Source organism: Manis javanica, chromosome 3, assembly GCF_040802235.1.
Source record: "Manis javanica isolate MJ-LG chromosome 3, MJ_LKY, whole genome shotgun sequence".
Lineage (NCBI taxonomy): Eukaryota > Metazoa > Chordata > Mammalia > Pholidota > Manidae > Manis > Manis javanica.
In genome coordinates, this window is record NC_133158.1 from 34,058,681 (window position 1) to 34,085,982 (window position 27,302).

Sequence of the window (27,302 nt, forward strand, 5' to 3'; positions counted from 1 at the left end):
GAAGGGCCTTTGGATCAACAGGAGACCCCCTAGGCCTCCCAGTGCTGCCAGGGGCCCGCGAGTCGCCAGCTGGGACACCGGAGCGCTCCAACTGGGTCAGCCTCTGTTTACGTCCTCCTCCTAGCCCATCCTGAGCCCGGCCCCACCCCCAGCCAGCCCCCGACTCCCCCCTCAGCTTGAAGGCCTCATGTTTTGGAAAATCAGCCAGCATCACAGCAGACTGGAAATACCTCAAACCCCCCCTTGCGACTTCCTTCTGCTCCTGGAGGCCACTGCCGGGGCGGGCAGCAGCCTCTCCCATGCTGTTGGTTTGCAAGAAAGGCTCTTCCATCCCTGGAACACAGGGAATTTCCAGTATTTTTCTTCCTCTGCTGTTTTTTTTTTTTTTTTTTTGGCCTTCAGACGCCCACACTGTGTTGTCCTGACGCAGCTCCAGGCAATGTTTGGCCCCCACAGGCCTGGGCTGGGTCGGGGAGGCCTGGACCAACAGCCGGGGCTCCTCAAGCGCAGGAACAATGCCTCCATAATTCATTGAAAACTCCCCTCAGATGACTTTTTCCTGTTGCTGATTGTCTCTGCGTTCCAGGCCTGCACAAACTGCTTTTTCCTGAAGCTAAATTTAAAAGGGCCAGACCCTGGAAATGGTGCTCTGGGCTGGCCTCACTGTGGAGGCAAAGGTGGGGAGGCTGAGGGGAAGTGGAGCCCTGCAGCCACCAATTCCCACCAGTCCTGACACACACACACAGGTGCCCAAAGCCTGTTTTCATTTTATGCCTCAGAGCCCCCTGGAGCATAGTCACAGACTTAGGGGTTCCTAAAAGCCTACTGGGTCTGTAGAGGTCAGAGAGGCCCCAGGTGCCTCCCCGAGCAGGCAGAGCAGGAAGGTCTGGGGGCCCAGGGGCGGCACCAGCCCCTACTGGGTGTTGGACTCAGAGGGTGAGGCAGAGGAGGAGGCTGATTTCTCTCAGGCAGGGCAGAGCAGAGAGGGCACAGGAGGCTAAGAGGGACTGAGCCCCTCAGGGTTGGGGGTGTGCAAGCAGAGGAGGCAACCAACCCACTAGGGAAGCTGTCAAGGGCTGGCAGTGCCAGGTGGAAGGCAGGTGGCTAAGGGCCCCTCCGCGCATCCAGCAGGGAGGGGTTGGCCCTTCTGCACGGCAGGCATGGGGCTTCCAGCAGGAAAGGAGAGCTCAGCCCTGCCCCCACTGCCCCGACAGGCCTGGGCTGTAGGTTTTGACAAGTGTGGCCCCAAATTCTCTGGGCTTGACTTCCTGCTCTACTGCTGACCTGCAATATGACCTTGTGACCTTATACAGGTCTCTTCACCTCTCTGTGCCTCAATGTCCCCATCTTCAAAATGGGAATAATAAAGGTACCCACATCATAGGACTCTCAGGAGAAGTTAACAAGTTAACACTAGAGAAGTGATCAGAATAGTGATCAGTATATGCCTGACACTTAGCAAAGATGATAAAAATGGCAATGATGATGACTAACATTGAGAGATTCTAAGGAGGAGACTTCACCTTCCCTATGTCAGAAATGGCAGCCTTTTGTGGGAAGCACTGTACTCTCAGGGGGTCATATTTAAGCCCCACTGAGGGAAGAGTAAGTCTCCAATGTCTGCAGGACCTGGCTTTGTCCCTAACAAGCTAGGCATGTGGCAGGGCAGCCACCGGCCACATGGCTGAGCCCCGTGGAGAGAGGCACCAACCTAAGGCCACTTCCTGCCCCAGTGTCCCCTCTTCCCGGGTGGCTCCCTCACGGAGCAAGAGGGCCCAGCCCCGTGTCCACTCTCGTGTCACCCTGTATCAGCTGCCCAGCTGCAGGTGACCTCACCAGGCTCGTTGCTGCTCAGGGTTGGTTCCCGTGTCACAGGGCTGCGGAGGAGAGCCGGAGCCCAGAGGTGAGGAGAGAGTGGGGCCAGGGCCTGGAAAGCTCTGCAGGACAGAAAGCAAGGAAGCTAAACAGTGCTGCTCCGAAGCCCTAAGGCCAGGGAGGAAGGTGTGAGGTCAGCGCATCCAGACCTGGCAAGTGTGGGCAGAGCCGGCCAGCGCGGAGACGCCCCCCAGTGGACTGGGAACCGACGAGGAGGCGAATCAGCTCTGGAGAAAGAGGGTCTTAGATGTTTCAGAGCCTGGCCAGGGTGGGTGGGACAAAGGCTAGATCCAGCCCATTCCTACTTCCGAGAGGAAAAGGCCAGGGGACAAGACAGAAGAGGAGCTCAAAATACTGCAGAGAGGGACAGACACAGCATGTACCTCACACGGAAGGATTGACACTGCCAAACCTCACAGTAACCCTACAAACGTGCGTGTGAACGGAGGGTGTCCTAAATGCTCGGGTGTGCCACCCCCACGATGGGTGCTGCGTATCTTCCAGTGAATCCATCCACACTTTCAGCTGAGATGTATTTAACAGAAATTTCCAGTCACTGCCCAGATTTGCCATAAATACACAGCCACTGTAAAATAGGTATACTGGACCTAAAGCCATATTGTTAAATTCTAGCTGCACACCATTGTCTGCAGAGGCTGAGCCTGAGACCTGCTCCTTCTTGGTTAAGGGGGGTCCGCCAGCGTGGAGGAGGTGTTAAGGATGGGGTGGCCCCCCCGAGGCTCTCCTTGATGTCCTGGAGGTGGGGAAGAGAACGGCAAGGAATACCTTTCTCATTCTGGGCTCTGTCTGCTTCTACCTAAAATAAATTGCTCACATCGAGTGACAGAGCTGGAGAGCATCCCTTGAAAGCACCAACAAGGTGAGAACCCAGCCCTCAGGGTGCCCTCCTTGCCTCTGTGTCCACACCTCCCCAAGGCCAGCCTTGGGGAGGGTCATGGATCTCAGGCTGGGGAACTGCCGGACCCGGGCCACGTGCCACCCTCGGGTGTGTGACCCTTCCTGGTACCTCCTTTAGAGCTTGCAGCCCCAGCAGCATCTCACTTCCCCAGAGAGTGACTCGGGAGCCAAAAAGCCCACCTTTCCTCTTTCACCTGCTGAGGGACACACTGGATGGGACCCAGGGAAAACGGCATCAGCCCCGCTCAGCGGGGCGCTCCACGGCATCCCTAATGAACACAAATACAGCTGAGATCCTAATTGCAGCCTCTCACCTCAGGAACGGCATCTCCATCCTTCCAGAACGCTGGAGTCATTCCTGCTGTCTCTCTCATCTCCCACCCCAAATCCTGTTAGGAAATCCTATGGGCTTGGTCTTAGAAACATACCCACATTCTCTGTGCCTCCACCACACTGTCCTTCCCAGTAGCTAGAGGGATCCTGTTAAGAGCAAGTCAGGTCCCATCTCTCCTTTGTTCTACACCCTCCGTGGCTCCCACCTTATTCAGATAAAAGCCAAAGCCCTTCCCAGTGGTCCACAAGGTCCCCCCTGATGGTTACCTCTCTATCCTCACCTTCTTCCCTGTCATCAGGCTCCTCCATGCTGGCCCACCTGGCTATCCCTGTTTTTTCAACACTCCAAGTATGCGGTGCCCCAGGGCCTTTGCTTGGAAGGCTCTTTCTTCAGACATCCACATGGCTCATCCCTCACCTCCTCCAAGGCTTTGTTCAAAGGTCCCCTCCTCTGTGAGGACATCCCTGCTTTACTTCCTCATAGCACCCAATACCATGGGACACATGGAGTGTGACTTGCTGGGTGTGGTGTCTGTCTCTCCTCCCTGGAGAGGGGTTCTGCCTGTTTTGTTCACTGCTGTGGCTCTTAGGTGCCATGCACTAGGGGTCAACATACAACTGCAGATGTGTTGAACAGATGACTCACAGGTGGGGAGAGGGACTCTGGCTGCCCTGAGGGCATTAGCTGCCACTCACTGGCCAGCCTAGCCATCACCATCCCCCTCTCAGCTCCAGTGACAAGCTCTGGGGACAGAACAGAGCTCAGCACATCTGCTTGGTGCTGGTGGTCATCAAGGACTCACAGAGCTGTGCACAGCTGGGTGGCCTCTGGGCTGAACCCAACAGCCTGCAGAGTGGCCTGGCCTTGAGTCCTTGCCAACCAGCCCAGTGGGCATCAGCAGTGGACCACAGTGGACAGAGTGGATGGAAGGGGCCACTGACCCCACTTGTGTCCGTAAGCAAATCTGTCACTGATGCAGGGCTGGACTGATGTCTCCTGACTCCGAGGCTTCCTGTCCAAACAGCAGAGCTCCTCATCCTGGACGGTGCACTTGCTCCCTCTCTAAAATGGTTTCATAGAAGCGCCAACCCTTGAGGCCGTCAGGAGATTTAAATGAGATGGCCATGTGGGGTTACCAGCAGCCTGCCTGGCCCCGAGGCAGAGTCAGATAAACCCTGCCAGCCTAGGGAGCCTCTTGTTGGCAGGGACTCTAATGAAGGATGTCAGGCACGGTGCAGCCCTGGAATGTGAACTGTTTTGGAATGGGGACACTGGGGCAAAGGGTAAGAGATGACCCGAGGAGTGAGCACACTGGTGCTCATGTGGGGGAGCAGGGAGAAGAAGGGAGCTCAGCTGGCTATGTTGGGGTAACTCTGGGGTATGCAGGTCTGCTCCTGGGTTAGGGCTGAGCAAAGCTAAAGGCCTGGTGGCCGTCCTCCTCTCCCACCTTCCCTTCCAGCTTGCCTCTCTTCTTTTTAATACTCAATTGATCACACACTCATTCAACAAACACTCCCTGGGGACTTTCTCTGTGTCACTCCTGGCAGAAGCAGGGGCCACCAAGAAATAAGATTTGGGTCCTTTCTGCCTAGAAGAGCCCAGAGTTGATGGGGGAGGTCGATGCAGGCAGGCATTCATGACTAGGAGATGTGGGAGGAGGGGGCTGTACAGCCCAGGAGAGACATGCACTCCCACCAGTCCTGAGGAACACTTCTTCCTGGAGGAGGTGACATCTGAGACCTGCTCCATGAGCAGAAATGCACAGGGAGAAATAAGATACTAGAAAGAATGTTTGCAAAAGCTAAGGGGAGCAGGAATTATGAGCAAGGAGTGCCACTGCCAGATCGTGCCTTGACAAGACCACTGTGAGGGGCTGGGTGGAAGCAGAAAGCAGGTGACTGTGGTGGTCCAGAGGCGTGCTGATAGGGGTCTAGGCTGAGGTAGAGGCCGGAGGGAAGATAGAAGGGGCTGGCATGGATGGATGTGCCGGAGACCCAACCACTTACCCGCTCAGGGCCATGCTGGGCTCCCAAATCCACTTTATGGCCAAGTGTCCATGGCCCAGGAAACTTCTTGGCTCAAAGAGTCATGGTCTGAGCACCCAGGTGGGGAGCACCAGCTCCATAAACCAAGGACACTACAGCACCACCCAGGAGCCCTGGGTGCAGGCACTTTGACTGAGGAGGCAGGCGGTTCCGGGTCACCATGTTGCCTGCTCCTCCCCTCTCTGCCCCAGGCACCTTGGTGCCTGTGTGCTGTGGGAAGTTGAGAATTAGGTCCCAGGGGGCCAGGAGGCTTGCTTTGGCATTCGAGGCCCCGGGCACCAACCCACTTCCTACCATGCCTTCCCCTGCTCCCTTCCAGGAACCTTGCCTTCTACAAACACTCTGCGGTTTGCCCAAGCTGGGAATGCCGCCTGCAGTGCCTTCCCTTTGCCCCGCCTCTGCCTGCTGACGCCCTCTCTGACTCCCTGTCCTTGTCCCCCCTCCTCCCAGCTTTGGAGCGGCACTCACATTTGGGTTTCTGGGGGAAACTGCGGCCTTTCCTGTTTCAGACACCCTCCTCTCCTCTCCCCGTTTGTTCCCCCTTCTCCCCTCCTCACTCTGCCCATATCCTGTGCTTTAATCTCTATCCTAAGCCCAAGCTTTGTAGTTAAAAGACTTGAGCTCAAATCCTGACTCTGCCAATTACTATGTAACTTTGGGCAAGTTACTTAAATTCTTGTCTTAATTCCCACTTCTGAAAAATGGAGAGAATAAAAGAACTAAGTCAGAGGACTGACTCTACCTGACTTTAAGACTTACTAGAACTATAGTAATCATGACAGTGTGGTATTAGTGAAAAAAAAATTAATGGAATAGAACAGAGAGCCCATAAATAGACCCACAAAAATAAAAATGAATCTAGACACAGACTTTCCACCCTTCACAAAAATTAACTCAAAATGGATCATTGATCTAAATGTAACCTACAAAACTATAAAACTCCCATGATATATCATAGGAGAAAATCTAGATGACCTTGGGTATGCAATGCCTTTTTAGATAAAAGACCAAAGGCAAGATCCATGAAAGAAATAACTGATTAGCTAGACTTCATTAAAAGTAAAATTTCTATTCTGAGAAAGACAATGTCAAGAAAATGAGAAGACAAGCCACAGACTGGGAGAAAATATTAACACATCAGGTAAATGACTGTTATCCACAATATACAAAGAACTCTTAAAAATCAACAACAAAAGGAACAATCCAATTAAAAAGTAAGCAAAAAACCTGAATAGACACCTCATGAAAGAAGATATACAGATGGCAGATAAGCATATGAAAAGATGCTCAAAATCATAAGCCATCATGAAAGCATAAATTAAAACAATAAGAGGCGGAGCCAAGATGGCGGCGTGAGTAGAGCAGTGGAAATCTCCTCCCAAAACCACATAGATCTATGAAAATATAACAAAGAAAACTCTTCCTAAAATAGAGACCACAGGACACAGGACAACATCCAGACCACATCCACACCTGCAAGAACCCAACACCTCGCGAAGGGGGTAAGATACAAGCCCCAGCCCGGCGGGACCCGAGCGCCCCTTCCCTGGCTCCCGGCGGGTGGAAAGAAACTGGAGCGGTTTTTTTTTTTTTTGGCAAGTGCTTTTTGGAAGCCTTAAAGGGACAGGGACCCCAATACCAGGGAAACAGGGCAGCAAGACTGGTGGGCGGGTGCCTGAGACCGGCGCCTGGGGACAAAGAAAATTGCGCGTTTTTCCCAATACTAGGGAGGCAGGGCGGCGGGACCGGTGGGCGGGTGCCTGGAGCCAGCGTCAGAGGACAAAGAATATCGCATGTTTTTCCCTTTTTTTTTTCTTTTTTTTTGGCGAGTGCTTTTTAGAAGCCTTAATGGGACAGGGACCCCAATGCCAGGGAGGCGGGGCGGCAGGACCAGTGAGCGGGTGCCAGGGACCGGTGCCTGAGGACAAAGAAAATCACGTGTTTTTCCCTTTTTTTTTTGGCAAGTGCTTTTTGGAAGCCTTGGAGGAACAGGGACCCCAATACCAGGGAGGCAGGGCAGCAAGACCGGTGGGTGGGTGCCTGGCAGACAAAGAAAATTGCGCATTTCTCCCTTTATTTTTCTTTTTGGCAAGTGCTTTTTGGAGGCCTTAGGGGGACAGGGACCCCAGTGCTAGGGAGGCAGGGCAGCAGGGCCAGTGGGCGGATGCCTGGGACCGGCACCTGAGGACAAACAATATCGTGCGTTTACCCCTTTTTTTTTTGGCAGGTGCTTATTGGAAGCCGTGAAGGAACAGGGACCCTGGTGCTAGGGAGGCAGGGCAGCAGGACCTGTGAGTGGGTGCCTGGGACTGGCGCCTGAGGACAAAGAAAATCGCGCGTATTTTCCTTTTTTTTCCCCTCTTTCATTGTTGCTGTTGTTGTTTTGGTTTGGAGAGTGCTTTTTGGAAGTCTTAAAGGGGCAGGACAGGACACTTAGACCAGAGGCCCAGAATGTGGGGATCTCTGGGCACTCTGACCCCCTGGGCAACAGGGAGCACAGAGGCCCCTTACAGAGATAAATAGCCTCCCGGCCACTCCCCCTCCAATGGGGCTCCACCATTTTGGAGGAGCGGCCCCAGCCACGCCACACCCACAGCAACAGTGGAGATAAACTCCATAGCAAACGGGTAGGTAGCAGAAGTCCTGTCTGTGCACAGCTGCCAAGCATAGGCCACTAGAGGTCACTATTCTCCCAGGAGAGGAAGGCCACAAACCAACAAGAAGGAAAGCTCTTCCAGCCGTCACTCATACCAGCTCTGCAAACTATCTCTATCACCATGAAAAGGCAAAACTACAAGCAGACAAAGATCACAGAGACAACACCTGAGAAGGAGACAGACCTAACCGGTCCTCCTGAAAAAGAATTCAAAATAAAAATCATGAACATGCTGACAGAGATGCAGAGAAAAATGCAAGAGCAATGGGATGAGATGCAGAGAAAAATGCAAGAGCAATGGGATGAAGTCCGGAGGGAGATCACAGATGTCAGGAAGGAGATCACAGAAGTAAAACAATCCCTGGAAGGATTTATAAGCAGAATGGATAAGATGCAAAAGGCCATTGAAGGAATAGAAACCAGAGAACAGGAACGTATACAAGCTGACATAGAGAGAGATAAAAGGATCTCCAGGAATGAAACAACACTAAGAGAACTATGTGACCAAGCCAAAAGGAATAATATTCGTATATAGGGGTACCAGAAGAAGAAGAAACAGGAAAAGGGATAGAAAGTCTCTTTGAAGAAATAATTGCTGAAAACTTCCCCAAACTGGGGGAGGAAATAATCGAACAGACCCTGGAATTACACAGAACCCCCAACAGAAAGGATCCAAGGAGGACAACACCAAGACACATAATAATTAAAATGGCAAGGATCAAGGACAAGGAAAGAGTTTTAAAGGCAGCTAGAGAGAAAAAGGTCACCTATAAAGGAAAACCCATCAGGCTAACATCAGACTTCTCGATAGAAACCCTACAGGCCAGAAGAGAATGACATGATATATTTAATGCAATGAAACAGAAGGGCCTTGAACCAAGGATACTGTATCCAGCACGACTATCATTTAAATATGATGGCGGGATTAAACAATTTCCACACAAGCAAAAGCTGAGGGAATTTGCTTCCCACAAACCACCTCTACAGGGCATCCTACAGGGACTGCTCTAGATGGGAGCACTCCTAAAAAGAGCACAGAACAAAACACACAACATATGAAGAATGGAGGAGGAGGAATAAGAAGGGAGAGAAGAAAAGAATCTCCAGACAGTGTATATAACAGCTCAATAAGTGAGCTCAGTTAGGCAATAAGATACTAAAGAATCTAACCTGGAACCTTTGGTAACCATGAATCTAAAGTCTGCAATGGCAATAAGTACATATCTCTCAATAGTCACCCTAAATGTAAATGGACTGAATGCACCAGTCAAAAGACACAGAGTAAAAGAATGGATAAAAAAGCAAGACCCATCTATATGCTGCTTACAAGAAACTCACCTCAAACCCAAAGACAAGCACAGACTAAAAGTAAAGGGATGGAAAAACATATTTCAGGCAAACAACAGTGAGAAGAAAGCAGGGGTTGCAGTACTAATATCAGACAAAAGAGACTTCAAAACAAAGAAAGTAACAAGAGATAAAGAAGGACACTACATAATGATAAAAGGCTCAGTCCAACAACAGGTTATAACCATTCTAAATATATATGCACCCAACACAGGAGCACCAGCACTTGTGAAACAAATACTAACAGAACTAAAGAGGGAAATAGACTGCAATGCATTCATTTTAGGAGACTTCAACACACCACTCACCCCAAAGGATAGATCCACTGGGCAGAAAATAAGTAAGGACACACAGGCATTGAACAATACACTAGAACAGATGGACCTAACAGACATCTATAGAACTCTACATCCAAAAGCAACAGGATATACATTCTTCTCAAGTGCACAAGGAACATTCTCCAGAATAGACCACATACTAGATCACAAAAAGAGCCTCAGTAAATTCCAAAATATTGAAATTCTACCAACCAATTTTTCAGACCACAAAGGTATAAAAGTAGAAATAAATTCTACAAAGAAAACAAAAAGGCTCACAAACACATGGAGGCTTAACAACATGCTTCTAAATAATCAATGGATCAATGAACAAATCAAAATAGGGATCAAGGAATATATAGAAACAAATGACAACAACAACACAAAGCCCCAATTTCTGTGGGACGCAGCAAAAGCAGTCTTAAGAGGAAAGTATATAGCAATCCAGGCACACCTGAAGAACAATCCCAAATGAATAGTCTAACATCACAATTATCGAAACTGGAAAAAGAAGAACAAATGAGGCCTAAAGTCAGCAGAAGGAGGGACATAATAAAGACCAGAGAAGAAATAAACAAAATTGAGGAATAAAACAATAGCAAAAATCAACGAAACCAAGAGCTGGTTCTTTGAGAAAATAAACAAAATAGATAAGCCTCTAGCCAAACTTATAAAGAGAAAAAGAGAATCAATACAAATCAACATAATCAGAAATGAGAATGGAAAAATCACGACAGACTCCACAGAAATACAAAGAATTATTAAAGACTACTATGAAAACCTATATGCCAACAAGCTGGAAAAACTAGAAGAAATGGACAACTTCCTAGAAAAATACAACATCCCAAGACTGACCAAGGAAGAAACACAAAAGTTAAACAAACCAATTACGAGCATAGAAATTGAAACGGTAATCAAAAAACTACCCAAGAACAAAACCCCAGGGCCGGACGGATTTACCTCAGAATTTTATCAGACACACAGAGAAGACATAATACCCATTCTCCTTAAAGTGTTCCAAAAAATAGAAGAAGAGGGAATACTCCCAAACTCATTCTATGAAGCCAACATCACCCTAATACCAAAACCAGGCAAACACCCCACCAAAAAAGAAAATTACAGACCAATATCCCTGATGAATGTAGATGCAAAAATACTCAATAAAATATTAGCAAACAGAATTCAACAGTATATCAAAAGGATCACACACCATGACCAAGTGGGATTCATCCCAGGGATGCAAGGATGGTACAACATTCGAAAATCCATCAACATCATCCACCACATCAACTAAAAGAAAGACAAAAACCACATGATCATCTCCATAGATGCTGAAAAAGCATTTGACAAAATTCAACATCCATTCATGATAAAAACTCTCAGCAAAATGGGAATAGAGGGCAAGTACCTCAACATAATAAAGGCCATATATGATAAACCCACAGCCAGCATTATACTGAACAGCGAGAAGCTGAAAGCATTTCCTCTGAGATCGGGAACAAGACAGGGATGCCCACTCTCCCCACTGTTATTTAACATAGTACTGGAGGTCCTAGCCATGGCAATCAGACAAAACAAAGAAATACAAGGAATCCAGACTGGTAAAGAAGAAGTTAAACTGTCACTGTTTGCAGATGATATGATACTGTACATAAAAACCCTAAAGACTCCACTCCAAAACTACTAGAACTGATATCGGAATACAGCAAAGTTGCAGGATACAAAATTTACACACAGAAATCTGTAGCTTTCCTATACACTAACAATGAATCAATAGAAAGAGAAATCAGGAAAACAATTCCATTCACTATTGCATCAAAAAGAATAAAATACCTAGGAATAAACCTAACCAAAGAAGTGAAAGACTTATACTCTGAAAACTACAAGTCACTCTTAAGAGAAATTAAAGGGGACACTAATAAATGGAAACTCATCCCATGCTCATGGCTAGGAAGAATTAATATCGTCAAAATGGCCATCCTGCCCAAAGCAATATACAGATTTGATGCAATCCCTCTCAAATTACCAGCAACATTCTTCAATGAATTGGAATAAATAATTCAAAAATTCATATGGAAACATCAAAGACCCCGAATAGCCAAAGCAATCCTGAAAAAGAAGAATAAAGTAGGGGTGATCTCACTCCCCAACTTCAAGCTCTACTACAAAGCCATAGTAATCAAGACAGTCTGGTACTGGCACAAGAACAGAGCCACCGACCAGTGGAACAGATTAGAGACTCCAGAAATTAACCCAAACATATATGGTCAATTAATATTTGATAAAGGAGCCATGGACATACAATGGCAAAATGACAGTCTCTTCAACAGATGGTGCTGGCAAAACTGGACACCTACATGTAGGAGAATGAAACTGGACCATTGTCTCACCCCATATACAAAGGTAAACTCAAAATGGATCAAAGACCTGAATGTAAGTCATGAAACCATTAAACTCTTGGAAAAAAACATAGGCAAAAACCTCTTAGGCATAAACATGAGTGACCTCTTCTTGAACATATCTCCCCGGGCAAGGAAAACAACAGCAAAAATAAGCAAGTGGGACTACATTAAGCTGAAAAGCTTCTGTACAGCGAAGGACACCATCAATAGAGCAAAAAGGAACCCTACAGTATGGGAGAATATTTTCATAAATGACAGATCCGATAAAGGCTTGACATCCAAAATATATAAAGAGCTCACACGCCTCAACAAACAAAAAACAAATAACCCAATTAAAAAATGGGCAGAGGAACTGAACAGACAGTTCTCTAAAAAAGAAATACAGATGGCCAACAGACACATGAAAAGATGCTCCACATCACTAATTATCAGAGAAATGCAAATTAAAACTACTATGAGGTTTCGCCACACACCAGTTAGGATAGGTGCCATCCAAAAGACAAACAACAACAAATGTTGGCGAGGCTGTGGAGAAAGGGGAACCCTCCTACACTGCTGGTGGGAATGTAAATTAGTTCAGCCATTGTGGAAAGCAGTATGGAGGTTCATCAAAATGCTCAAAACAGACCTACCATTTGACCCAGGAATTCCACTCCTAGGAATTTACCCTAAGAACGCAGCAATCAAGTTTGAGAAAGACAGATGCACCCCTATGTTTATCGCAGCACTATTTACAATAGCCAAGAATTGGAAGCAACCTAAATGTCCATCGGTAGATGAATGGATAAAGAAGATGTGGTACATATACACAATGGAATACTACTCAGCCATAAGAAGCGGAAAAATCCAACCATTTGCAACAACATGGATGGAGCTGGAGAGTATTATGCTCAGTGAAATAAGCCAAGCAGTGAAAGAGAAATACCAAATGATTTCACTCATCTGAGGAGTACAAAAACAAAGGAAAAACTGAAGGAACAAAACAGCAGCAGAATTACAGAACCCAAAAATGGACTAACAGGTACCAAAGGGAAAGGAACTGAGGAGGATGGGTGGGCAGGGAGGGATAAGGGGGGGAAGAAGAAGAGGGGTATTAAGATTAGCATGCATGGGGGGGAGGGAGAAAGGGGAGGGCTGTACAACACAGAGAGGACAAGTAGTGATTCTACAACATTTTGCTACACTGATGGACAGTAACCGTAATGTGGTTTTTAGGGGGGACCTGATATAGGGGAGAGCATAGTAAACATAGTATTCTTCATGTAAGTGTAGATTAAAGATTAAAAAAAAAAAGAAAGAAAGAAAGAAAAGGGGGATTACTCGTTGATAGGATAAAACTATTGGTAAATCAAAGATTAACACATGCTTTAAATATCCTTAATGTTGATCACTTAAAGGGTGTCAGATGATCAGCTATGGAGGTACTCTTTTCTGATAATATGCCTTTCTCTTAATAATAAAAAAAAAAAAAGTAGTTACTGTGTGCTGACCTCCAATGAGTTCTGCACAGTGGTAAAGAGGGCATGTCAAAGTGTGGGCAAAGGGTCTGTTTGTTTCTATGCAGAAGATCAAAGCCTAGCTTGGCTACCCAGAAAATGAACTAAGATATGATATGAGGAGGAGCTTCCGGCATCAGCACTCTCTGGAGGACTCGTGCTGGGGGATGATCATCAAAAAGCCTCCACAGGGATCTGGGCGATGCTGCGGTTGTGGCTGCGTCCACCCCACCGTTTCCTGGACTTGCCATTGGAATGAGGAGGGAGATGTCTAGGCTGGCATGTGCATACAGTGAGACAACGAATTTGACCGGATCTGTACTGTTGGAACTCAACCAGGAGTTGGGAGGGGTGCAAGTTGTAGCACTCCAAAATCTTACGACTATAGACTATCTACGGTTAAAAGAACATATGGGATGTGAACAGATCCCAGAAATGGGTTGCTTTAATTTGTCTGATTTCTCTCAGACTGTTCAAGTGCAATTGGACAATATCCATCATATCATAGACAAATTTTCACAAATGCCTAGGGTGCCTAAATGGTTTTCTTGGCTTCACTGGAGATGGATGGTAATTATAGATTTGCTTTGTTTATGTTACCATATTCCTATTATGTTAATATGTGTGTGCAAGTTAGTTAGTAGTTTAAAACCTATACATGCTTAAGGTACTCTACAAGAAGATATGTCAAAGAAATAATCAATTCTCCCATGTTTTCTTCCATATGCTACCTCTACAGCTTTTCTTCTTCCCTCCTAATTACAACCCTTAAATAGAATTCGTGCCTCATATCGAATTTACCGAGTATCATAATTCCTCCAGGTGGTAAAGATACCTCGAGACAAGTGCTGGGCATAGAAGCCACAGGGCATAAATCTGCAAAGAAGTAAAAAGCTAACCTTTTCAAACTATGGCTTCTCTCTCACTTACCAACTTTACATTTCCCTGTATGGCCCCGGAAGATGACTGGTTAGCCAGAGATGGGTAAGATTCCTCAAGGGAGGAACAACCTAAGACAGGCACAGTTGCAGGGGGGCCATCAGGTGAGAAATTGGGGAACAACAGTGGTGAAGCTTAGAACCTCACCCCCCCTGTTTTGAGAGAAAGCTTCTGCATCCGTGGATGTTTTATTGCCCTTGTCTAGCTCGGATTAGCACATAGTCTACAGGCACACACCTGATCATCTACAATTGCTCTCTTACAACACTAAACTATGTTTTCTAACTTTATCTCGCATCTACCTACCACTTCAGCATTTTATTAAAAATAAAAATAATAATAATAATAAAGGGAGAAATGTGGGATCCACATATAAATCAAGTATAAAAATCAAACGAATATTCATATTTGACCTGATTGTTTATAGGTCATAATGCGTGATCAAAACCGAAAGTTTCTGTGATGAATGCCCTTGTACTGTTCACCATGTAAGAACTTATTCACTATGTAAGAATTCGTTCACCATGTAAGAACTTGTTCGTTATGCTTCAGAAGATTGGAGACTGACAAGAATTAGGCTTGAGATGGATTAATGATTGTGCATTGAGCATTGACCCCCCTATACAGAATTTTATTGTTGTTAACAACCATTTGATCAATAAATATGAGAGACGCCCTCTCAAAAAAACAAACAAACAAAAAAAAAACAATGAAATAACACTACACAGCTATTAGAATGGCCAAAATCCAAAACACTGACACCAACTGCTGGTGAGGATGTGGAACAACAGGAACTCTCATTCACTGCTGGTGGGAATGCAAAATGGTACAGCCACTTTGGAAGATAATTTGGTCATTTCTTACAAAACTATACTTTTACCATATGATCCAGCAATGATGTTCCTCTATATTTAAACAAATGAGTTGAAAACTTATGAGCACACAAAAACCTGTGCCTGAATATTTATAGCAGCTTTACTCAAATCTGCCAAAACTTGGAAGCAACTGAGATGTACATCAGTAGGTGAGCGGATAAGTAAACTGTGGTCCATTCAGGCAATGGAATATTATAAGCACTAAAAAGAAATGAGCTATCAAGCAATGAAAAGAGAGGGAGGAACCTTAAGTGCATATTACTAAGCAAAACAAGCCAATCTGAAAAGGCTACAAACTGAATGACTCCAACTATTGACATTTTGGAAAAGGAAAAACTATGGAGATGGGTTTGGAATGAGTAGGAGCACAGAGGACTTTGAAGACAGTGAAACTACTCTGTGTGACACTGTGAAGATGGATTCATGCCTTTATACCTTTGTCCAAACCCACAGAACGCTCACCACCAGGAGTGACCCCTACATATACCGTGGACCTTGGGTGATGGTAATGTGTCAGTGTGGGTTCATCAGTCGTAACAAATGCACCACCCTGGTGGGGAGGCGACAGTGAGGAAGGCTGTCACAGCCAGGCAAGAGATTCCAGTGTCGTCATCAGCCCATCCCGTCGGGGTCCCTCCCTTCTGCCTCATCTGACCAAAGCAGTTAGTAGCATTTATGAGCTACCACTGCTCCTGGCAAAGGCCGGTCCAGCAGAAACGGAGGACCCCCAGGGGGCTCTGCTGGGCACAGGAGTGCTGTGGGGGCACGGCCTCAGCATGAAGCCTCCATGGGGGGGTTATTTTCCCACGGACGCAGTACCAGTGGATGACTGACTACAGAGATGCCAACCATACGATTTTTTAAAAAGTTTCTTTCCTTCCTTCTGGTGCCAAGTTGTTGAGAAATTGGGGGAACTTTCATCATTTCCATACCCTCTGTTCCCCAAAAAGGAGACCCCTGTTGGGGTGGGCCTGAGGGGCCTGCTTGGTTCAGTACCCAAAGTCAGGCCAGTAACCACCAGGTACCGGAAATGCCCTCCCCCCTGAGTCTCCACAGTGACCCCAGTGGCCACGGCCATGGGGTGAGGGACGCCAGAGGGGATTCTGGGTTGTGGAGGGCTGGGGACCTGCAGATCCGCCTCTGGCTTCTCCTTCACCTCTCAGGACCCTAATCTGCCCAGAGAAGCACCCCTGCCCGAAGCTGCTCTCCATGTTCTCACTGTAAGCAGGTCCTGCACCCAGTCCTCAGATCCAGTGGCTTTCAAGACCCTGTGATGCCTCTTCCAGGGAACGCGTTTTACACATGAGGACAAGAAAGGAGCCAAAACTCACTGTGGGCCCATGCTCTCTGCTCTTCCGTGTCACTCCTTCGTTCCTCGCAATAACCAATGATGTGGGTGCTGGTCTTCCTGTGGACAGAAAAGGAGACTGAGGCCCAGGAGGTTAAACGGATGCCCAGGGTCTGTGGATGCGCAGGGGGTCTCCAGGGTTTATGGTTTTAACCACTACACTCCAGGTGACTGAAATAAAGCTTGCTGAATTATTATATGCAATACATTCTATTTTCTATTCCAGTTCTCTTTTAAAAAATGTAGATCAAAACCCACTAAATGGATTTCACAGCTCACTAATGGGTTGTAACCCGCAGGCCTGAGGCAGGATGGATTGGTTCTCTGAGATCCAGAATGGTCAGAGCACAGCAAGGGGATGCTCCCCAACCTGTAAGCAACCCCAGCTCCAGGACCCCTCCCAGCTCACATGTCCATTTCTCTTTCCTCCAACCATCCAGGGCCAGGAGCCAGAGTGACCCAATCCCTCTCCTACATGCAAGACGACAGCTCCAGAGCAGCTCCTGGGTCCCTGCAGCCCCCCCAGACCTCGGGAAGCAAGCCAGCCCGCCAGAGAGAGCCCGGAGCAGAGGGCCCACCACAATCTCCCAGCCAGGGAACGTCATTGTGATGCAGCCGGCAGAGGAGCTTCAGCCTGCAGGGGCTTTCATTTCCGAAGGCCGGAGCTGGGGGTGGGAGAGATTGCTCCCAGATAGGCAGAAGCGGCTGGGCCGACTTTATTCCTGCTCTAGGCAGGCAGCCAAACTCCTTAACCCTTGATGGAGCTGGAGACTGGGAGGCAGCAAACAGGCTGGCCTGGCTGTCCTGGACCCTGGTGTTGGGGTGCATTTGTGTGGGGGGGAAGGGAACTCTTTAATCACCTTAGTAACAAAGTTATCCTCATCCATGTGTCACTGAGTCTCCATTATTGTCATATCTAACCCACCCCATCCCTGGGAGGTGGTTATTGTGATGGTCCCCACTTTACAGATAAGGAAGTGGAAGCCCAGAGACCAAAGTCACTTGCTCACAATCTCATGGCATGGGTGGAAGGTGGAACGCAGGGGGAAGCAGGCTTTGATTTTTGAAAGGTGAGACACTTGAGGTTTCTGGGTGAGGGGTACCAGGGGCCTCATATTTATTCTGTGTCTTCCTGGCTGTGGCTAGACCTCCTGGGATCTCAGCAGAGAAGCCCCACCCTCTCTCTGGCAAGCACCCTGCTCCTTCCGCCTCAGTTCACTCCTGGCACAATTGCCACCATGCTCTTTCAGACCCCAGTGTCACTGGGCACGCAACCTGGCCCACTGCTTTTCACGGTGAGAACCTGACTATGGTTCTTCTTGTGCCTAGCACCTTAGTGAACCCATATTAATCTTAACAGTCTATTTAGGCTTGTTTTTTCTAGGTAGGTGGTTAAATGACCTGCAAATTATGACAGTTTTATCATTTCCTTTCACACCCTCCTTCTCTCTGCGATGGACTGAACATTTGTGTCTGTATCCCTCGTAAGTGTTTATGTTGAAGCCATACCCCCAATGTGATGGTGTTTGGAGAGGGGGCCTTTGGGAGGGAATCAGGTTGAGGTGGGGTCATGAGGGTGGAGCCCCCATGGGAAGATTGGGGCCCTTATGAGGAGAGGGAGAGGGGGGAGCTCTCTGCCAGCACATACCAAGGCAGGCCCTGCCCAGGGGGACGGCCCTCACTGAGAGGCCAACACACTGGCACTGTGACCCTGGAATTCCAGGCTCTGGTGAGATTATGTGTGTTGTTGAAGCCACCTAGGCTACGATATTTTGTAATAGTAGCCTGAACTAAGACATTCTTATTTCTATTTCTTCCCATGCAGTCCAGGATTTCCAATATATTTTGCATAGTGACACTGACTACCACCATCTGTTCCTAACCCTGCAGAGAATGCATTTAGTGTCCCTTTAAGAAAAATGTTTCCTGCAGGGTTTTTTGGTTGTTGTTTTTTTTTAGTAAATTACACATAACATAGTTTCCCATCTTAAGCATTTTTAAATGTACAGTTCAGTGGCATTAAATACATTCATATTGCTGTGCAACCATCACCCCATAACACTTTAATCTTGTAAAATTAAAACTCCACACCCATTAAATAATAATTTCTCATTCTCCACTTCCTCCAACCCCTGTTAACAACCATTCTACTTTCTGTCTATAATTTTGACTTCTCAAGGGACCTCATAAGTGGAATCATACAGTATTTGTCTTTTCATGACTAGTTCATTTCATTTAGCATAATGTCCTCAAGGTTTATCCATTTTGTAGTATACCGCAGAGTTTTCTTCCTTTTTAAAGCTGAATAACATTCCATTATATGTACAGACCACATTTAGATCATCCATTCATCAATCTGTATTATTCCAGGGACACTATATCATATAAAAATTTATATTTTGCTATCATATTTTAGCTACTGTGAAATATGCTATGAACAGGGTTGTACAACTGTTTCTTGGAGACCCTGTTTTCAATTCTTTTGGGTTTATACCCAGAAGTGAAATTGCTGAACATATAGGATTCCATTTTCCATACACAAATTCTACTTCTAATTTTTTGCTAAACCAGCATACAGTTTTTCACAGCAGCAGTAGCATTTTACACTTACACCAAGAGTACACAAGGGCTTCAATGTCTCCACATCCTATAAACACTTGCTGGGGTTTGGGGTTTGTTTTTTTTTGATAGTAGCCATCCTAATGGGTATACAGTGGTATCTCATTGTAGTTTTGATTTGCATTTCCCTAATGATTGTCATGTTGAGTATCTTCTTATGTGCTTATTTCCATTTGTGTATCTTCTTTGGAGAAATGACTAAAGTCCTTTACTTTGAATTGGCTGTTGTAGAAGTCATCCATATAGTCTGGATATTAATCCCTTATTAGACATATGATCTTCAAATATTTTCTCTCATTCTGTTGGGTTTCTTTTTTACACCGGGCATAGTGCCTTTTGATGTATAAAATTTTCATTTTCATGAAGTCAAATTTATCTTTTTTCTTTTGTTGCCTGTTATGCCTCTGGTGTTATGTCCAAGAAATCATTGCCAAATCCAATGTCATAAAGCTTTTCTCCAATTTTTTCTTCTAAGGGTTATATTATTTGAGGTCTTACATTTAGGTTTTTGATCAACTTTGAGTTAATTTTGTACGTTGTGTTAGGAAAAGATCCTTTCTTTTGCATGTCGATATCCAGTTTTCCTGGCACCACTTGTTGGAAAAACTGTCATTCCCCATTGAGTGATCCTGGCACCCAAAAATCATCTGACCACATATGCAAGGGTTTACTTTTGGGGTCTCTGTTCTATTCCACTGCCCTATCTGCTTGTCATTATGCCAATACCACACTATTCTGATGTTTGACTTTTGAAATCAGTTAGTGTGAGTCCTTCAATTTTGTCTCTCAAGATTGTCTTGGCTCTTCAGGGGTCCCTTGTGTTTCATACTAATTACACTCTCTTACAATCAGAAAAAAAAGTCATTGCAATTTTGAGAGTAGATTGACTCTTAGATTGCTTTGGGTAGTATTGACATATTAGCAATATCACGACTTCCAATCCATGAATGTGAGATGTGTTTTCATGTGTTTGTCTTCAATTTCTTTCTGCAATGTTTTGTACTTTTCATTGTAGATGTCTTTCACTTCGTTGGTTATTTTAGTCTCTTTGATGCTCCTGTAATGAACTGCTTTTGTAATTTCCTTTTTAGGTTGTTCATTGGTAGTGTATATATCTACAACTGATTTTTGTATGTTGGCTATTGTCCTACTACTTTTTTTATTTTTTATTTTGGTATCATTAATTTACAATTACTTGAACATTATGGTTACTTGACTCCTCCTATTATCAACTCCCCCCAACATACCCCATTACAGTCACTGTCCATCAGCATAGTAAGATGCTATAGAATCACTACTTGTCTTCTCTGTGCTATACTGCCTTCCCATGTACGCCCCTCATTACATTATGTGTGCTAATCGTAATGCCCCTTTTTCTCCCTTCTCCCTCCCTTCCCACCCATCCTCCCTACTCCCTTTCCCTTTGGTAACTGTTAGTCCATTCTTGGGTGCTGTGAGTCTGCTGCTCTTTTGTTCCTTCAGTTTTTCCTTTGTTCTTATACTCCACATATGAGTGAAATCATCTGATACTTGTCTGTCTCCGCCTGGTTTATTTCACTGGGCATAATATCCTCTAGCTCCATCCATGTTGTTGGAAATGGTAGGATTTGTTTTCTTCTTATGGCTGAATAATACTCCATTGTGTACATGTACCACATCTTCTTTATCCATTTATCTCCTGATGCACATTTAGGTTGCTTCCATTTCTTGGCTATTGTAAATAGTGCTGCAATAAACACAGGGGTGCATCTGTCTTTTTCAAACTGGGCTCCTGCATTCTTAGGGTAAATTCCTAGGAGTGGAATTCCTGGGTCAAGTGGTATTTCTATTTTGAGCTTTTTGAGGAACCTCCATACTGCTTTCCACAATGGTTGAACTAATTTACATTCCCACTAGCAGTGTAGAAGGGTTCCCCTTTCTCCACATCCTTGCCAACATTTGTTGTTGTTTGTCTTTTGGATGTTGGCCGTCCTAACTGGTGTGAGGTGATGTCTCATTGTGGTTTTAATTTGCATTTCTCTGATGATTAGCGATGTGGAGCATCTTTTCATGTGCCTGTTGGCCATCTGAATTTCTTCTTTGGAGGAGTGTCTGTTTAGCTCCTTTGCCCATTTTTTAAATGGCAATTTGATGCAAATTGGCTTATTTGCTTTTTGTTTGTTGAGGCACATGCGCTCTTTATATTATTTGGATGTCAACCCCTTATCAGATATGTCATTTATGAATATATTCTCTCATACTGTAGGATGTCTTTTTGTTCTGATGGTGTCCTTTGCTGTACAAAAGCTTTTTAATTTGATATAGTTCTGTTTGTTTTTGCTTTTGTTTCCCTTGCCAGGGAAGTTCATGAAGAAGTTGCTCATGTTTATGTCCAAGAGATTTTTGCCTATATTTTTGTCTAAGAGTTTTATGGTTTCATGACTAACATTTAGGTCTTTGATTCATTTTGAGGTTACTTTTGTGTATGGGGTTAGACAATGATCCAGTTTCCTTCTCTTACATGTAGCTGTCCAGTTTTGCCAACACCAGCTGTTGAAGAGACTGTCATTTCCCCATTGTATGTCCATGGCTCCTTTATTGTATATTAATTGACCATATATGCTTGGGTTTATATCTGGGCTCTCTAGTCTGTTCCACTGGTCTATAGATCTGTTCTTGTGCCAGTACCAAATTGTCTTGATAATGTGGCTTTGTAGTAGAGCTTGAAGTCAGGGAGAGTAATCCCCCCTGCTTTATTCTTCCTTCTCAGGATTACGTTGGCTATTCAGGGTCTTTGTGGTTCCATATGAATTTTAGAACTCTTTGCTCTAGTTCACTGAAGAATGCTGTGGGTATTTTGATAGGGATTGCATTGAATCTGTAGACTGATTTAGGCAGGATGGCCATTTTGACAATATTAATTCTTCCTACCCAGGAGCATGGAATGAATTTCCATTTGTTAGTGTCTTCTTTAATTTCTCTTAAGAGTATCTTGTAGTATTCAGGGTATAGGTCTTTCACTTCCTTGGTTAGGTTTACTCCCAGGTATTTTGTTCTTTTTGATGCAATTGTGAATGGAATTGTTTTCCTAATTTCTCTTTCTGCCAGTTCATCATTAGCATATAGGAATGCAACAGATATCTGTGTATTAATTTTGTATTCTGCAACTTTGCTGAATTCAGATATTAGATCTAGTAGTTTTGGAGTGGAGTCTTTATGGGTTTTTATGTACAATATAATGTCATCTGCAAATAGGGACAGTTTGATTTCTTCCTTGCCAATCTGGATGCCTTGTATTTCTTTGTGTTGTCTGATTGCCATAGCTAGGACCTCCAGAACTATGTTGAATAAAAGTGGGGAGAGTGGGCATCCTTGTCTTGTCCCCGATCTTAAAGGAAAAGCTTTCAGCTTCACGCTGTTAAGTATAATGTTGGCTGTGGGTTTGTCATATATGGCCTTTATTATGTTGAAGTACTGGCCTTCTGTACCCATTTTGTTGAGAGCTTTTATCATGAATGGATGTTGAATTTTATTGAATACTTTTTCAGCATCTATGGAGATGACCATTTGGTTTTTGTGCTACTTTTTGTTGATGTAGTGGATGATGTTGATGGATTTTCGAATGTTATACCATCCTTGCATCCCTGGGATGAATCCCACTTGGTCATGGTGTACGATCCTTTTGATGCTTGATCTCTGTTTTTATTTGGTCATTGATCCATTGATTATTTAGAAGCATGTTATTAAGCCTCCATGTGTTTGTGGGCTTTTTCATTCTCTTTGTATAATTTATTTATAGTTTCATACCTTTGTGATCTGAGAAGCTGGGTGGTACAATTTCTATCTTTTTTAATTTACTGAGGTTCTTTTTGTAGTCTAGTATATGATCTATTCTTGGAATTGTTCCATGTGCACTTGAAAAGAATGTGTATCCTGTTGCTTTTGGATGGAGTGTTCTGTAGATGTCCATTAGGTCCATCTGTTCTAATACATTGTTCAGTGCCTCTGTGCCTTACTTATTTTCTGTCTGGTCGATCTGTCCTTTGGAGTAAGTAGTGTGTTGAAGTCTCCTAAAATAAATGCATTGCATTCTATTTCCCCTTTAATTCTGTTAGTATTTGTTTCACATATGTAGGTGATCCTGTGTTGGGTGCATAGATATTTATAATAGTTATATCCTCTTGTTGGACTGACCCTTTTATCATTATGTAATGTCCTTGTCTCTTGTTACTTTCTGTGTTTTGAAGTTTATTTTGTCTGATACAAGTACTGCAACTCCTGCTTTTTTCTCCCTGTTATTTGTATGAAATATTTTTTCCATCCATTTACTTTCAGTCTGTGTATGTCTTTCGGTCTGAAGTGAGTCTCTTGTAGGCAGCATATAGATGGGTCATGTTTTTTTATCCATTCAGTAACTCTATGTCTTTTGATTGGTACATTCAGACCATTTACATTTAGGGTGATTATCGATAGGTATGTACTTATTGTCATTGCAGGCTTTAGATTCGTGGTAACCAAACATTCAAGGGTAATTCCCTTACTATCTAACAGTCTAATTTAACTTACTTCCTATGCTATTACAAACACAACCTAAAGGTTCTTTTTTTTTCTTCTCTATTCTTTGTATGTTATGAATCATATTCTATACTCTTTGTCTATCCCTTGGGTAACATCTATTTAGCCTTAGGAATACTTCCATCTATAGCAGTCTCTCCTAAATGGACTGTAGAGGTGGATTGTGGGAGGTAAATTCTCTCAGCTTTTGCTTATATGAAAATTGTTTAATCCCTCCTTCAAATTTAAATAACCTTTCTGGGTAGGGTATTCTTGGTTCAAGGCCCTTCTGCTTCATTGTATTAAATACATCATGCCACTCCCTTCTGGCCTGTTTCTGTTGAGAAGTCTGATGACAGCCTGATGGATTTTCCTTTATATGTGGTCTTTTTTCTCTCTCTAGCTGCTTTTAAAAGTCTGTCTTTATCCTTAATCTTTGCCATTTTAATTATTATATGTCTTGATGTTGTCTTCCTTGGGTCCCTTGTGTTGGGAGATCTGTGCACCTCCATGGCTTGAGAGACTATCTCCTTCCCCAGATTGGGGAAGTTTTTACCAATTACCTCCTCAATAACACTTTCTATCCCTTTTTCTCTTTTCTTCTTCTTCTGGTATGCCTATAATGTGAATATTGTTTCATTTGGATTGGTCACACAGTTTTCTCAATATACTGTCCTTCTTATTCTTTTTTCTTTCTGTGTCTCAGCTTCTTTGTATCCCTCTTGTCTAATTTTTATTCCGTTTACCATCTCTTCTACTACATCTAAACTGCTTTTAAATCCCTCATTTATATGTTTCATTTCAAATATGGAATTTCTTAATGATTGAATCTCTGACTTAAATTTGTTTCTGAGTTCTTGAATATTTTTTCTGTACCTCCATTAGCCTGTTTATACTTTTTTTTTGAGAGGGCATCTCTCATATTTATTGATCAAATGGTTGTTAACAACAATAAAATTCTGTATAGGGGACTCAATGCATAATCATTAATCAACCCCAAGCCTAATTCTCAACAGTCTCCAATCTTCTGAAGCATAATGAACAAGTTCTTACATGGTGAACAAGTTCTTATATAGTGAATAAGTTCTTATATGGTGAACAGTGCAAGGGCAGTCATCACAGAAACTTATGGTTTTGGTCACGCATCATGAAATATAAACAATCAAGTCAGATATGATTATTCATTTGATTTTTATACTTGATTTATATGTGAATCCCACATTTGTTCCTTATTATTATTATTATTATTATTATTTTAATAAAATCCTGAAGTGGTAGGTAGATGCAAGATAAAGGTAGAAAACATAATTTAGTGCTGTAAGAGGGCAAATGTAGATGATCAGGTCTGTGCCTATAGACTAAGTATTAATCCAAGCTAGACAAGGGCAACAAAACATCCACAGATGCAGAAGATTTCTCTCAAAACAGGGGGGGGTGGTGGTGAGGTTCTAAGCCTCACCTCTGTTGATCGCCAATTTCTCACCTGATGGCCTCCCTGTGACTGTGCCTGTCTTAGGTTGTTCCTCCCTTGAGGAATCTTACCCATCTCTGGCTAACCAGTCATCTTCCGGGGCCATACAGGGAAATGTAAAGTTGGTAAGTGAGAGAGAAGTAATATTGTTTGAAAAGGTTAGCTTTCTACTTTTCAGATTTATGCCCTGTGGCTTCTATGCCCAGCATTTATCTTGAGGTATCTTTACCACTTGGAAGAATTATGATACTCGGTAATTTTCAATATGAGGCACTAATTCTACTAAAGGGTTGTAATTAGGAAGGAAGAAGAAAAGCTATAGAAGTAGTAGACAGAAGAAAACATGGGAAGATCATTGGTTATTTCTTTGACATATCTTCTTGTAAAGTAACATAAGCATGTATAGGTTTTAAACTACTAATTAAATTGCATGCACACATTAACATAATAGGAATACAGCTACATAACAAAAGCAGACCTACAATTACCAGCCATATCCAGTGAAACCAAGAAAACCAGTTAGACACCCTAGGCATTTGTGAAAACTTATCAATGATATGATGGATATTGTCTAACTGAATTTGAATAGTTTGAGAAAAATCAGACAAATTAAAACAACACATTCCTGGAAACTGTTCTCATCCCATATGTTCTTTTAACAGTAGTTAGTCTATAGTCGCACGATTTTGGAGCACTGCAACTTGCACTTCTCCTAATTCTTGGTTGAGTTCCAACAGTATAGATCCAGTCAAATTTGTTGTTTTACTGTATGCGCAGGCCAGCTTAGATATCTCCTTCTTCATTCCAATGGCAAGTCCAGGAACCGGTGGGATGAATGCAGCTACAACTGCAACAGCGCCAGGATCTTTGTTGAAGTTTATTGATGATCATCTTCTGGAATGACTCTTCCAGAGGATGTTGATGTTGGAAGTTCTTCATATCATATCTTAATTCGTTTTCTGGGTAGCCAAATTAGGCTTTGATCCTCTGTATAAACACGAAAAAAACCCTTTGCCCACACTTTGATATGACCTTTATACCATTGTGAAGAACCTATTGGAGATCACCACACAGGAACTGCTTTTTTTTTAAGAGAAAGGAGTATTATCAGAAAAATGTGCTTCCATAGCTGATCATCTGACACCCTTTATAAGATCAAAATCAAGGATATGAAAAGCATGCATTAACTGTTGATTTGCAGTTAGTTTTATCCTATCAGGGAGTAATCCTCCTTTTCTTTCTCTTTTTTTTGTTATCATTAATCTACAATTAGATGAAGAATATTATGTTTACTAGGCTCTCCCCTATACCAAGTCGCCCCCACAAACCCCATTACAGTCACTGTCCATCAGCATAGCAAAATGTTGTAGAATCACTACTTGTCTTCTCTGTGTTGCACAGCCCTCCCCTTTCTACACCCCCCCACACTATGCATGCTAATCATAATACCCCCTTTCTTCTTCCCCCTCTTATCCCTCCCTACCCACCCATCCTCCCCAGTCCCTTTCCCTTTGGTACCTGTTAGTCCATTCTTGGGTTCTGTGATTCTGCTGCTGTTTTGTTCCTTCAGTTTTTCCTTTGTTCTTATACTCCACACATGAGTGAAATCATTTGGTATTTGTCTTTCTCCGCTTGACTTATTTCACTGAGCATAAAACCCTCTAGCTCCATCCATGTTGTTGCAAATGGTAGGATTTGTTTTCTTCTTATGGCTGAATAATATTCCATTGTGTATATGTACCACATCTTCTTTATCCACTCATCTACTGATGGACACTTAGGTTGCTTCCAATTCTTGGCTATTGTAAATAGTACTGCGATAAACATAGGGGTGCATCTGTCTTTTTTAAACTGGAATGCTGCACTCTTAGGGTAAATTCCTAGGATTGGAATTCCTGGGTCAAATGGTAAGTCTATTATGAGCATTTTGAGGAACCTCCATACTGCTTTCCACAATGGTTGAACTAATTTACATTCCCACCAGCAGTGTAGGAGGGTTCCCCTTTCTCCACAACCTTGCCAACATTTGTTTTTGTTTGTCTTTTGGATGGTAGCCATCCTTACTGGTGTGAGGTGATACCTCATAGTGCTTTTAATTTGCATTTCTCTGATAACTAGCGGTGCAGA

At 44.0% G+C, this 27,302-nt stretch overlaps 1 long non-coding RNA gene across 5 annotated transcripts in view; it reads left to right on the plus strand.

The window, feature by feature from the left end:
- The window catches only part of LOC108395691 (uncharacterized), a 37,745-nt gene extending 17,646 nt beyond the window's left edge, over positions 1-20,099 (plus strand). Inside the window, exons 4-6 of one of the 5 annotated variants that reach the window (XR_012129054.1) lie at positions 6,605-6,674; positions 7,400-7,463; positions 16,993-20,099. This is a non-coding gene — a long non-coding RNA (uncharacterized lncRNA). Of the gene's footprint in view, positions 1-4; positions 7,464-16,992 lie in introns of all 5 variants that reach the window. The other 4 variants (XR_012129055.1, XR_012129051.1, XR_012129052.1 and 1 more) reach the window with 4 other exon arrangements.
- The last annotated feature ends 7,203 nt before the right edge of the window (positions 20,100-27,302 follow it).